This window comes from Amphiprion ocellaris, chromosome 19 (genome assembly GCF_022539595.1).
Source record: "Amphiprion ocellaris isolate individual 3 ecotype Okinawa chromosome 19, ASM2253959v1, whole genome shotgun sequence".
In the NCBI taxonomy this organism is placed as follows: domain Eukaryota; kingdom Metazoa; phylum Chordata; class Actinopteri; family Pomacentridae; genus Amphiprion; species Amphiprion ocellaris.
This window is the reverse complement of record NC_072784.1, coordinates 17593277-17607570: the sequence shown is the minus strand read 5'-3', so window position 1 is coordinate 17607570 and position 14294 is coordinate 17593277. Positions and strand designations below refer to the sequence as shown.

Sequence of the window (14294 nt, the reverse complement as noted above, 5' to 3'; positions counted from 1 at the left end):
GTAAAGATTACCTTTGTGCACCTCTACTGCCTTCGTTGCCATTGTGTGAAAGAAATGCAGCTGTTTTTTCTTTTGCACGTTACATCCACAGTTGTATAAATTTCACCAGTAAAGTGGGTGCCTCTCTTTTACTTCTGTCACTTAGGTTTTCATCAGAATATCATGGATATGTCAGCCTGTTTTCCTCTGACGCTCGAGCTCGCCCCACTTTTATATCCAGCACAAAATGGGCTGCAAATTGAAAGGCTTTACAGGTAGAGCGTGGTGAAGGTCAGAGTAGCTCAGTTCCCAGAGATGTGGGGGTTTGTACAGGATAATTTCTTTGCAATGGGGAGGACTGGCCACATAAATGGTTTCTCTTCTTTCTCACTGATTTCCTCTGGGGAAATTTCCACTTCAGAGAAGAGCGGCCGTAAACCGACAACTCTTCACCTCCCTCTCACACAAACTATTACTGTCTTCATCTGCGGTTGGGTGCGTGGGTGTCTTTTCTTACCTTTCTTCTTTTGCTGTTGTTACTATTTCTGTGTTTTATTATGTTTTTTTTCTGTGCATGTGGCCTTTGGATGTACACATCAGAACATAAATCGCTTTTAATGAAATGTGCAGAATAAATATGTGCTCTTTGCTTCTTGCAGTGTCTTCCAGAGGAGGAGATTAATGTTTGTCCTTGTGGGAGCAGGTGTGTGCTTTTTTTTTCTTCTCAGCTCGCACAGCAAGATAAAATCATTTCAATGTGGTGCATTAAATGTAAATATATATAGATTTGCATATAAATTATTATATATAACCAGAAGAAAAACAATCCTCCTATTGTTCTACCTCTTGCCAACGTTGTTTTCACACAGTAGTGCAGACATGTTTTGCAAAAGTGTGTTTTCTTTGTTACTGTGCCATCATATGTAAAAACTACATAAACTTTGCCAATATTTTTGATCTATTAACATTCTAATATGACTAATTTTAACAATTTACATATAAATGAAATTCAAACTTGAACTTGAGCTCAAGATTTGGTACTTGAGCTAAATGTGTGTGGCCCCTTAGTTAATAAATATTTGCCCAAAGAAATGCACTTAGGTTAGATAACATACAAACCTTTGAAGTGAGGATATTATTGCAAAGATTGTATTGTTCTATTTCTCTGATTTCAGGACAGAAGTCTTTGCAACAGCCATGCTGAAAGTACTTTAAGGTAATCTCACTGTTAAAGTCGAATAAAAACTTAAATTAAACTCCAAACTTCTCGTTGTTACAGTCAACTTATCACAAATGCCATTTTAGATGCAACCCTCTTTTCCTGAATCAGCCAGGAGGCCTCTAGTGCTCCTAATTGCTCGTCTATGCCTTTGTTGCAGACTGAACACATTTTTCAGGGTGGAACCTCCTGCATGCATCAGAGCAGATTTATGTGGTCATTTCTCCTGTGTCTTGGCTGTGCCACATTTGGCCTTGTGAAAAAAATCAATAACAAAAATGATCAGGAGTCAACCATCTGTAATGTCTGTGATGGTGAAATCCATAGGAGAGTATCAGGATGAGTCGATTCCTTGTTGCCAGACTGCAGGCTCATTAACTACGAAGCAGAAAACAATTCATGGATCAAGCCAAGCTGATGGATGGCGTTGTCTGGAGGGAGACCGAGCTGAGGATATGCTTTATGACACCACTACTGTAACTACATTTCCTGGCCTTGAAGATGGTTTTGAGATGTTCCGAGTAGTTTATGATGATGATATACAGCTGCTGATTGATATCTGCTGCAATGGCTGTTGTTGATTTTCTTTACGCCTTATTTATCCGGCGAAGATTTGCTGAGCATGAACGTGCTGCTTTTTCAACAAACACAAATATGCTGCCTCAAACTCATACAGTTGCATGCAGCTACACCTGAGATATGCTTGATGTCAGTTTGATAGTGGTGTTTACAGAGTCTATAGGAGCAGAGGAGGGGAATTTAAACTGACCAGGGTGCTTGTGCCAACTGCAGGGGCATCTGAAACAACTTCAAGGATAAAAAGGGCAGCAGGGCTATATTGATGGCTCGATGTATGGCACTTGGACCAACCAGAAGGGCACTCTAGCCAATCACAGAAGGATCTGGACCAACTAGAGAGATACACTAAGGGTCAGTTGGTCTTTTAAACCTTCTCAAAGAGATTTGGGCTGACACAAAGTGCACTTGGGATGACCAGTGGGGTTTTAAACCGAACAGGGCTGTAGGGCTGAGTATATGTGTTTGAACAAATCAGGCAATTGGACTGCACATAAGGTCAGATTGAAGAAAACTTGGGTCTTTGGACCAACATGAAGGGTACATTTAACAGACCAAGTGATATTCCATCTCAGATCAAAATGTCTAAGAGTTGGTTCACCGTGCACTAATGTCTGTAAAACTGCAAGATATCAACATTTTTTTGACCTGCTCTTTTCTATGGAGCTTTTTCCAAGTCAAGTTTTGTTCCACTTTGCACATTAAGGTGGCAACAAAGTCTCCAATATGAGGTTAGCAAAGAGGTTGTGGTGGGGGCATTAACCAAACACAGGACTTTAATCCAAGAGACAAGAGTTTGAGTCTTCTGTGGGATTATTATGTTTTGTTTAGATTTAGGAAAAGATCATGGTTTGAGTTAACATACAGTTGTGCAAACTCTAACCACAAAGCTCTGGTTGTTCAGTTTCTAAGTCCCACCATAAAGACAGCTTCTAAAAAAACATGTCACAATTTCAGTTTTTTGTTTCTCCACAAATCAAATATTTTATGCTGTGGACTAATGTAACTATTACATATTTTGGTGTGAGACTGGGCTGGGTTCCTTTGGTTGACCAGAGGGGCATTTGGATTGTGTAGAATTACAGAAGCTATTATAAGATGGGCATTTGAAGAATAGATGTATTTGGAGGAGAAGGGGTTACCGTATGCACCAACTTCAGGGACAGTTGAGTTGACCAGTAGATCACTGACCTTCTGATTAAAAAGAGCTTGGGCATTTGCATCGACAAGACGGACACTCAGGAAGACCAGAGGATTAGTTAGAATGGGACTTGAAGGTGCACTTTGATCAAGGGCAGGAGTTTTAAAATTGAGTATAAGGGAGCTTGACCTTACCAAAGGGGCCACTGGACTGACCAGGTAATCTAGACAGTCTTGAAGGGCACTTGGGCATTTGGACTGGCAAGTAGGGATGACCAGAGGGATTTTCAGACCAAACAGAGGAGCACTGGAGTGAACGTGAAGGTCATCTAAACCAACCTCAATGGCACTTAAGGATTTGCATTGATGGAAAGGGTCCTTGACTACACGATTGTCTTTTAAAGTCATCCTGCTTAAAATCAAAGTTTTACAAAGAGCACAAAGGAAAGATCCCTTGTTGTGAAGCAGCACCACTGGGTTTTTAAAGACAAGAAGGAAAGTGGTTGTTATAATTTTCCAAGCTGAGATTTATCATGGGTGTCTGAGCATCAGACTAACACTGTTTGTTTAACTTCACCTTTTATGTCAAATCTGCCCTGGTGGTTATTTTGCAGATAGAGGAAGCATTTCATATTGTCCCAGTCCTTTGGTTCACTGATTGATAGATTCGGTGAAGTCATTCCTATGTGAAAAAAAAAAAAAAAGGAGGTAGACTGAAGTGGGCAAACATGTTGACATTGGAGATTCTTCAAGGGACATTAAGCTTGTATTGATCTTACCTTGATTACTCACAGGCTTCCCAGCGTGCATACAAACACAGTCTCAACAATACTCTTAAAAATGGACTCTGAAGAAAAGGTGAGTGACTGAATGGGAATTTTCTCTCTTTTTTTTTTTTTTAACTTAACCTTGGCTGTGTCTCATTACCAGAAAGGAAATAGCTCTCCATAATGATCCAGCCTGTCCTTCTTTCATGTCTCTCTCATAGACGTGGGAAATGAAATGGAGGAGGAAGGGAGGACCCCATTAATGCACTCCCATTGCCCTTGCACCAGCCATAACCAGAGACACGCAACGCCAGAGGATTAAGCAGATGATGAGAGGAGGCATATGACCGATATGGGATTTTGAAGGTCAGTATCGGACAACTTCAGAGGTGGATGATGCTGATCAGCTGATGTCCGGTTTTTGATAAGCAGCTCTATACACACGTGGACAAAATTGTTGGTACACCTCGGGTAATGAAAGAAAAACGCACAATGGTCACAGAAATATTTTGAATCTGACAAAAGTAATAATAAATAAAAATTCTATGAAAATTAGCCAGTGGAAATCAGACATTGCTTTTGAACCGTGGTTCAACAGAATTATTTAAAAAAATAAACTCTTGAAACAGGCCTGGACAAAAATGATGGTACCCCTAGAAAAGACTGAAAATAATGTGACCACAGGGACATGTTCAATCAAGGTGTGTCCTCTAATTAGCATCACAGGTGTCTACAAACTTGTAATCAGTCACTAGGCCTATTTATAGGGTTACATGTGTGTACATGTTCAAAGCCTAGCTGTGATGGTTGATGGCAGACAGTGTTGGATCTTATACTTTTAAGCTTGTTTTTTTTTTTGCTGGACCCTTGTGGCACACAGCCTAAAAAACTGACTTTTATTGGCTCAAACTGATCTGACACTCACATGATGCCGTGCTGTAATTTTCAGTTGCATCAATATTGTAAAAGCTTCCTTCTTTTGTGAGTTTGTGAAGCCCGAACAGCGGTTTGCACTCATTTTTGAGCATCAGTGGGTCCTCTGAGAACTCCTGGATGCCTGTGTTTAGGCTCACGCAGAAGCCGGTAAAGCCAAGTGAGTTATGCATTTGAATGCAAAATAAATCAAATACAAATACAAAATAAATGCAGATGTCACAAATTGTGTACTATAGATCTCAGGGATATAAGTATCACTTCATTAGAATAAGGTGAATGCCATCTGTGAAACTTTATCACAGAGTAAGAATGAGATTCCCTGGCATCATCAGGTTTATTCTCTATGCATCATATTAGCATTGTGTTCACAAACCTATTCCAGTTTAAACAAACATGTTCTTTTCACAGCCCAGTGGATTATTATCCAGTTGGCTTTGACAATTTAGTGGAAGAGCATAATTCAGTGATTTCTGTGCTTAATTTAACCTGTAATGGAGTAATCTATTATTCAAAGTCAGCCATGAATAAGTTACAAACTTCTTAAATTTAACTCTGACAAGCATCCATCCATAGCCAAGAAAACAGTCTTCACTAAGATCCAACTGCTAACAAATTGCCTGATTTGAGCGTATTTGCTTTTGGACTTGTTTATGGCAGACTGTGTGCAAATACATTTCACATGCAGGCAGAGTGAACTGAGGTGGAAAGGAAAAAATTTGATGAGAGACAGGCAAACCTTCATCACTGGCTTAGTTAGAACACATGAGCAGAGAAGTAATTTCTTGTTTAGGAGTCCATTTTGTCATTTTCCCCAAACTTAATCAGTCACATAAACTCACATTTATTAGTCAAAAGTCTAAAACACTGACAAGCAGATGGCATTTTTCATTTCAAGTCAGTACATAGTGTATTACTCTTGAAATAACTGTCATATTTATGTTTTTGAGGTCCAGTCCACAAGTTCTTAACAGGACATGGATGTGTACACCAGTGATATGTCACAACATACATTACATGGCCAATAGTATGTGGACGCCCAAACCCAGCTGACATAACATATTGCTTTTTCAGTATGTATTTGATCTGTCGTTAACCTGAAGTATTTTTATCCTTAAGGCTTTCATTCAGAGTTTTAATGTGCAAAGATGTTTAACAGCTATTTTCACCTTGTCAAAATTAAAGTCTATGCAAAAAATACCTTGTTACAGCTAGAGATGTTGACAAACGGCACAAATTAAGCAGCTTTTTCTAAAGTACCGACATATCAGCACCCTTCTGTTAAGGCCTTGGTGTCCTTGTACCTTCATTCATTCCAGTTGTGCAATGCAAAATCTCATACTTTTTCCTTTCACTTTCAGTTCTGCAGGTGGTCTTACAAAGTATGCACCGTTGCATCCAGTATGCACAGATTTGAGACATTCTACTTCATCACAATATTGCATTTTAAGCTTTGATTTTTCTTCGCCTGCAGTGTAAAATCTCCTGTCTGTTCCCGCTTGGCAGCTTAAGCTCGTTACTCCAGTGAGACACCGTGAGGTAAGTGACGTACTTTCCACTGTGCAGGGGATTGTGGGTCAGAAAGGCCAGAAATCGACGTTTGCATACTTAAAAACGGTTTGGTTTGGTTTGTCATCCTGTATGATTGACCTGGAAGTCCAGTTCTGGGCTTCAGTCCTTGCTCCTCTCTCAATCCTTTGTGACTGATTGGACATCTTCTTGGTCCTGTGCTCCAATCAAACTACAGAAATCACTACACTTAGTTTAAAGTCTGTGTGCAGCATATTGTGAGCATCTCACCTCTGGGCCTCTTGCTGTCTTTTTGTATTCTTTCTAACAGTTCCAAACGACCTTGTGTGTCTCTGTATCTGCTCACTATAGAGGTTACTTGTTGATTTTGTGTTCTGTAGCCACATATAAGTGGATAGTCACTGCTCAGAGCTTTGTGATTTGTGTAATGAGACACTTGTTCGATTGCCAGGAAACTGGGCTGGACTTTGCTCTTTTATAACAACCGTATTAGGGTAAGAGTTTTGGGTGCTGCTGCCTTTGTATTGCAGTTTATTAAGCAAGCTGAAATACTTACAGCCCCATTTCCATTTTTATTTCTTCTATTGATTTAGCAACACCCACAGGCCTCGTTTTTGTTTGCAGTTTTAGCTCCTGTGTTTGATTGTACTGCTAAGTAACAAATAGCTTTGTTAAAACAAAAACAACTGGTTTATGCTTCCCTGTAGCCTAACAGACCAAAGACATAAGACCTTCATACAACTATTTTAGCTGAAACCTGTCATCACTGCCACATATCTCAATACATTTCAGAACTGCATTGTGTTTTGACTATATTAGTGTAAAATGAGACACACACCACACTTTCTTATAAAGCCAGTTTTCCGCTAAAGCACATTGTTTGCATGTCTGTCTTCACTAGATTTTTTCCCACCTCTGTCTCATATGTTGAACTCTATCTTCTTGTTCTCATCCACACGTTCACCGCCACAGCACCCCATCACAACCCCCACCCTATGCTCAAAGTGGCACTTAGCATCTGGGAAAATTTATGGAGTGTGAGGCAATTTATTCGAAGTGTGGATGTCGGGAGGACAGTAGGATGGTAGCAGCCAGTGTGTGTTTGCATTAAAAAGCCTGCTATCAGAATTCACTTACTTCCATAAGGGAAAGTAATAAACCTTATCTTGTTATGTTTTTACATGTTTGTATTGTGTTAGTTTTCTCTGCGTCGGGTACAATAAAAATCAAAATGCAGTGTTTTGTAGGACTCTGCCAACATGGACACGTCACGCATGTGCTGCAGAGCAGATAAGTGGTATCATGTTAGTGACATGGCTTAAAGCAGGAGGGAGGAGAACCAGCAGAGGTCATAAAATCACTTGTGTTTCTAAATGGTCTCGATTCATTGCCTTTGTGTTAATTGATCAGACTGCAGGATAATTAATGGCATGCCACTTTAATGGAGAATAAATACTCATCAATGTCACAGGGTCACTCAGCCGACTCCCCGGCAGAAACAGGAGGAGGATCATGTTGCATTTTTTAACTCCTCCAGAAGGTTTCATGATATATTCTCTACGGAGTGTCATAAGAGATCATACAGAGGTAGACTTGAAGCTTAAAACTTTTAAAAGGAGGCACTTTCAACAGGGTCTATCCTCCACTTTCTTTTCAGCTGTCACATCGAAAAATCTCATGGAGTTACAGTCATTTAATTTGAATGATGTCGCTGATGGCAAACATATCATCACCACCTTCGCAGTGCGGAGAAGTGCTTGTGAACAGCAGGTCACTGGTCTGAATTTCTGAGCCAGATGGCAAAATGTGGTTTGAGAAGTGAATGATTAAAGGGTGAATGTCGAGGTAAGGCCATATGGCCTTGAGTGCTATCAAATTTTCAAGGGTACACATGTCGCACGCTGTTGCAAAGGTCGGCTAGCAGTTTTGTACCCAAGGCTAAAGGTATTGCTTCAGGTATTATGTACTGTATAAAGCCAATTTTAAATTAGGAATACTGTACTAAAGCAACATATTTAAGAGAAAACAATGAATAATGCATAATGAACCAGGACAGCCTCGAGAAGCATTAAAATCATATGATTTGAATCTACTGATTGAGGCTCCAGGACCTAATATGTAATATTTAAATTACGGAGTACTTGAAAATTAAACATTAAATCTTAAAAGCCATCTTAAAAGTTGTCTTTTTTCATTTTCCTCCTGTTTTATCACTGGGTGCTGCATAGCAGGAGCAGAACACTTCCTGAGACCTGCAGGTAGCGCGAGCTGAGAGGAAATAAAGTGTAGAAATAAATACAGTTGAGTGACAAACTAAAAGAAAGCCTTCAGAACTGCTTACTGTCATAGATATTATGAAAAATCTTTATTCCAAAAGATACGCCGTCATCTGGTGATTTGATGATAGTGGTGGAGAGCCCCAGGTGCTCTGCAATATTAAGTTTTTTACTCTTAAACTGTCACTGAACATGTCTGAATAAGAAGTTTTGTCAATCTCATGGTTTTGGGAAAGTAATAGACTTTAATAGTGAAAATTGAGTCAGAGATAGTAAAAGAGCTGCCTAAGATCAGTGAGGAAGTTTTCAGTACATGCAAATTCTTGAAAAACAACACAAACTAAAAACTTGACTCACCACATGCATGCACACACTGGCAGTCTCTCTGCAGCTGTGGCTAGATTCTGATCAAGTCTAGTCTCCTAACAACCAATTCCACACCAGACAACCTTCTCCTCAGAAGAATTACATAATCTAAGTCCAGTATATTGCAGAATGTCGTCAGCACTATTTCTGTTTGCATCATCTCATTCCCCTGCTGTCCTGGCTCCAAAAACCCTCACATGTGGTCCGCCATATTTTCCTGAGAGTGCAGTTCAGAGGAAGACCCCTGTGGGACCTGGATTTATCTGCAGGCCTTGGATAATGGATGATGGAGATCAGGCCCCATCATGGTCACCAATCTGCTCCACTGAGGGCTCCTGGCCATGTCTGCTGGCCAGCCCGGTGGCCTGTCGCTTGCTCAGTGCCAGCACACGCTGATGGTTGCTTACTAACCCTGTTCCCAGATGCCAGGGCATCTGCCCACAAATACAACGTACTGCTGAGGCCTGTGAGCCAGGAGGACTGGCTGGATGCCTGCAGGGGGAAAACAACCAGAGGCTGGAGTCCAGCCTGTCACCCCTGGCTTATGGATCCATCCTCTCCAGACTGAAGCTGCTTTAATTCTTTCAGTCAGTGCAACATGTTCATTGTTGTGAATGACATAAAAGGACATTATGTAATCATCGATCAAGATTGTCTTTTGGCGCAATGACATTTCTCATATTCTTGCAAAATTATTAGTTTACAAAATACCTTGAAAGCCAATGTTCAGGTTTAATCAGTGATTGTGCATGTGTTGCATCATGTGGTCACTGTCGGCTTTTGGTCAGACAGGCCAGAAATGAGTGTGGCCCAGGTTTTGCTTTACTAAAAGCTTGTTAGCCGACCAACCTTTCACAACAGCCAATTTCTAACCTGCCATGGCAGGTAAAGCAGCTACATTCCACTAAAGCATCCAGTGAGTGAGGTCTTCATGTCCATCACTGCTTTAGCTGGTGCAAGCAGGCTCAGAAGGACATTCCAGACATCCCTCTCTTCAACAACATTTTCAGCTCCTCCTGGAGAATTCCATAGTGTACCCACGCCAGATGAGATATACAATCTCTCCAGCATGTTCTGGGTCTGCACCGAGGTGTCCTCCCAATTGGACCTGCCTTGAGAACTTCAAAAGGAACCCTCCAGATGTCCAAACTCCACCCCATCTCTAAGACTGAGCGACCCCTGTAGCTGCTGGTTTTCCCAGTGGGCACACCCCTTCCAGGGAGAGGTGTTGAAATCAGACACATTGCAAGCTGGGAGGCAGGCAAAGGTGGACACTTAGATGTATTGATCCCTGACACTACAGACTGGTTCTAGGCACGTGGAGAAAGTAGAGCAATCATTAATTGATGATATTAATTAAACTGGTGCTTTTCCTGGTGCCATTTAATGGCTATATGTTTTTCTTTATAAAGACCTAAAGGCAATGACAAATAATTGATTCTGGAAACCACATTTAATACAACTTTGACTGATGATAGGATAGAAACTTGAAGATTTAAATCTGGTGAATTTGTGTTCAGTCTTTATGCATCATATGTTTTAAAAATGTGTTTCTCTTGTTATTAAAGCTAAACGGAATGAATTTTAAAATAAATGAACGTGAACGATGCATAGTGGATCTTATATGCTGTATGTGTCACTGCATTATTTTTCACTTCCATTAGCCTAATCTACTGCACCCTCTGACCTCATGTCAACAGCCCACCCTCCCCTCTTCCCAGTCGGCTTCATACAGTTAATAATGGCCCTACAGTATATCCTGATGAAATGGATTCAGTCCATTTATCAAAACTACATCGACATGGCTACCTTAATACCACACACACATTTAACTGTACTTTTGTTCTCTTATCAGATGCCTGTTGAAGTTTAACAGCCATACATCAAAAAATCCATTAGAAATGTTAATAATTTTTACAAGTAATAAGTGTGGTAATGTAAAAGAAAATTTAAAAAATCACTGTTTTTTCAAATGATATATGCTATTTCAGCATGATCTCATGTCTGCTCTTTCTATATATAAAATGGTAAATTTTCTTCAGTCTTTAGAAAGATCATAGGATTTCTTTCCCCCTTCATCACCTTGATTAATTTCCTCCTGTGGATGTTCAAAAATTCTAATTACTGCCACATTTCTTAGTGAGGTTTTATTACTATTTGCCTTATGTGACCCAGGCTCATCACCTGAATGTGAGATGCCAAGTTTTCACTCTTTAAGTTAGCCTGTGTTTGACTGATATACCTGCAGCGCTGCACCAACTGTTTTCTCTTCGGAGCTCAGTTGCATCATCATGCTTTGAAAAACCAACGTAATAAAGGTGCTGATTAGCAGACAATCTTTTAAAGGTGACACGTTCGGCTTTCTCCGTGTCGCTACCTTTGTAAGTGCAATTTGGCGAGATAAAAGTTCAAAAAATCTTTTTCATGTGCTGTTTCGGTTATTTTGTCCAACCTCCCCCCGTGGCTTCGCGTTTCCATCCGCAGAGCTGTCATCCCTGCAGTGGAAGGGGAGTTCAAGGATTCATCAAACAAACAGCAGGCCTCAGTCTCTGCAGAAAGCTGCTCAGCTGGTCAGCTCGGGTCCACACATCATGACTGAGCTAATGAGAAGGGCCTCAATGGGTCAGTGTGTGAGGGAGTGTGTGTTGTGAGTGTGTGTGAGTGAGTGAAGTGTGGCTCTCTGCCAGCTCTTACCCATCCAGGTGGTTTGATTAAACACATCACTAACACATTGTCTCTGGGTTAAAGCAGAGGGGTCTGGGAAGGGAACTGTGAAGGGTAAAGTAGATGAAGTAGGAACAAACAGAGCAGAAGTGAAACTGTGCGAGCGAGTCGAGTCTTTCTTACTGATGCCCTGTTTGAACAACACACTGTATTTTTCAGCAGGAGCTCGCCCGGTGTTTACAGTACATATTGAGCCATTACACTACCTCCCTCTGCGTGGACTCTTTTTCTTTGGGGAGGCTGAACCACAAAATACGACTCTGCTTTTTCTTCCTCTTGACTCTTTTATCTTGTAAATCATGTTCAAGTAGTGTTATGTGTCACTGTTTTTCTTTGTGTGTATGCATCTTTTTTTAATGTCTCCACATGAATCATTGTTTTTACTGCGCACACAGAGAAGATTGCAAACCTCCCGCAGTGTTGCTTGGGGCTTTGGGCACCACTTACTTTCAAGTCTCAATAGCTATTGATATTTCAGTGTGCAAGCAAGATGAAAACCTCACTGTTTACATTTTGGTGTTCACAACTTTACCCTAAAATCACACTACAATTCTCAGAATAGGCAGATAGTGATACTGAGTGCTGCATGTCACGTATGAGTGACATATGTTAATGTTTGTCATGTTGAGCAAAGATATATGCTAATTTAAGAGAGGTTTTTTCTGTCTACAGCTGCACTGAGTCCATGTATGCTCATTACTGTAGCACTATTTTTCTGTCACCATATTCCTGGCGCTGGCACAAGAAGGTCCTTTTCCATTCTGACCCCTCAGCTCTCCCACTTTGTCACAGAGTGTACCAGTGTAACTGCAGAGTCACGCTCACCGTTGTGGAGGACACTCTTAATTAAAGAGTATGGTATAAATACACTGGCAAACTTTGGGAAGCCCTTGGGCCTCTCTTACAGTAACACTAACTTTCATTAGCATGGTGTCCGATCAGCAACTGTGGTGATTTTTGCTGTGCTCCATCGCCTGCTGGAGGATGGGATGGTAAAAAGCAGATAGGTGTCATTTTTCTGTTGCAGTTGCATTCATGTATTTACAAAAGAAACTCTAAAACCTTTTGCTCCTTCTTCTCCCCTTATCAACCCCCAATTTAATATAACCTATATTTTGGCTTGTTGCATAGGCTTACATTCAGGAGTTTTATATTGATAAACTTATCTGTTTGAATAAACTTCTTTTTCTGCCTTTGTTTGCTGGGTTAGACATGTTATAAGACCCACAGGTAGCAAGAGATATGTCATTTTTTAACAGGGGGAATGCTGGGAGCACCCACACACACCCATGTACATGGTGGATGGCAGGTTAACAAGGTGTTTGCAGTGTGATCATATTGCTAACAAGACGGATGACATCCATTCTCTCTCCTGACATCGACCTCTACCTATAGGCTGTATACACCCGTCAGCCATAGCAGTGAAACCACCGACATCTCAAGTGAATGCCATTGATCATCTCATTTTAATACAATATTCTGCTGCAAAAACTATGGGTCCTTGCATGCATTTTGATGTTACTTTGACACATGCCACCTGCCTATACATCGCTACACCCAGACAGTAGCATCCTTCCCCAGCAGGACATTGCACCCTGCAACACTGCAAAAACTTTTCAGGTAGGATTTCAGGAGTCCAAAGTGTTGACTTGGCTTCCAAGTTCCCACACTAATCGAGCATCTGTTGGATCCCCAGGAATGAATGTGATCCACCGCTGCTATTCCAGTGCCAGACTCCCATGTCCATGTCTTGACAGGTGAAAGCTGTTTAGGTGGCACAAGTGGAGACTACATGTTAGGCAGGTGGTTTTATTGTTGTGTGTGATCAGTGTAAATTCTTGTTCCATTTAAGTTTACAGTAGAAACAGGGTAAATGGAGATGGTCAGGCCTTCTGTTCTCCAGTAACTTCCTCTAGCTCCTTCTAGGACATTCCCTGACACTCTCAGGCCAGTTGGGACATAAAATCCCTCCAGTGAATTCAGGGTTGGACCTCCGCTGGCCATGCTTGGTAGTTCTCTGAAAGGAGCTCCTAGGCGGCATCCTTTGTAGGTGCCCAAACCACCCGTAGTGGCTCCTGTCAGTGTGGGGAACCAGCAGATCTGAGCTCCAACTAGATTTCCAAACCTCTCACCTGATCTTGGAGAGTAAACCATCTTTCAGAGATCTTGTTCTGTTGGTCATTATCTAAAAATCACTGCCAAAGGTGAAGATATGGATCCAGACTCGCTGGTAAATCGAGAGCTTTGCTTTATTTTTCAGTCTCTCTTCAGCCACTGAAGTACAGTACAACAACCCCATTGATGCAGGAGAGTCATCCAAGCTGAGGTAAGCCTCATGGTTCCTTTTTCTATCACTTATGATGAAGCATCTGAGATATTGAGCTCCTCCCCCTAATGGCTGCAGCTAGAAAAAAAAAATGTTGTTTCCTGTCTTCTGGCAAATCACTTGTTTTTACAGTGGCTTGCACTGACTTCCCTGAAGTTTGTCCAACTCCAGTGCTAGTGAGATTTGTTCAATATTGGTTTTGCATTTCCACGAAAGCCCTTTAGTTTTATTCATTATTCAGACTGTCCTGCTGAAACAATTGCACAGCATTTCCTCCATTTTGGACACAATTCAAGAGCTGCACTTTTGAGGATTGCAGTCAATAATCCTGCATGGGAGCAGCCTCATATTTGGCGAGCTTTACATCCACTCTCACGTAATGCTGTTTGTTTAAATGGTGCTTTATGTGGCAGATCCTCTGTGTGAATGGAGTCACAGTGGGCAGGGAGAGGCTGCAG

At 41.2% G+C, this 14294-nt stretch overlaps 1 long non-coding RNA gene across 1 annotated transcript; it reads left to right on the top strand.

Moving 5' to 3' along the window:
* Positions 1-3662: 3662 nt before the first annotated feature.
* Positions 3663-10395, top strand: LOC118471835 (uncharacterized). Its single transcript, XR_004849177.2, has 3 exons — positions 3663-3772; positions 3903-4047; positions 6089-10395. It is a non-coding gene; the product is annotated as an uncharacterized LOC118471835 (long non-coding RNA).
* Positions 10396-14294: the final 3899 nt, after the last annotated feature.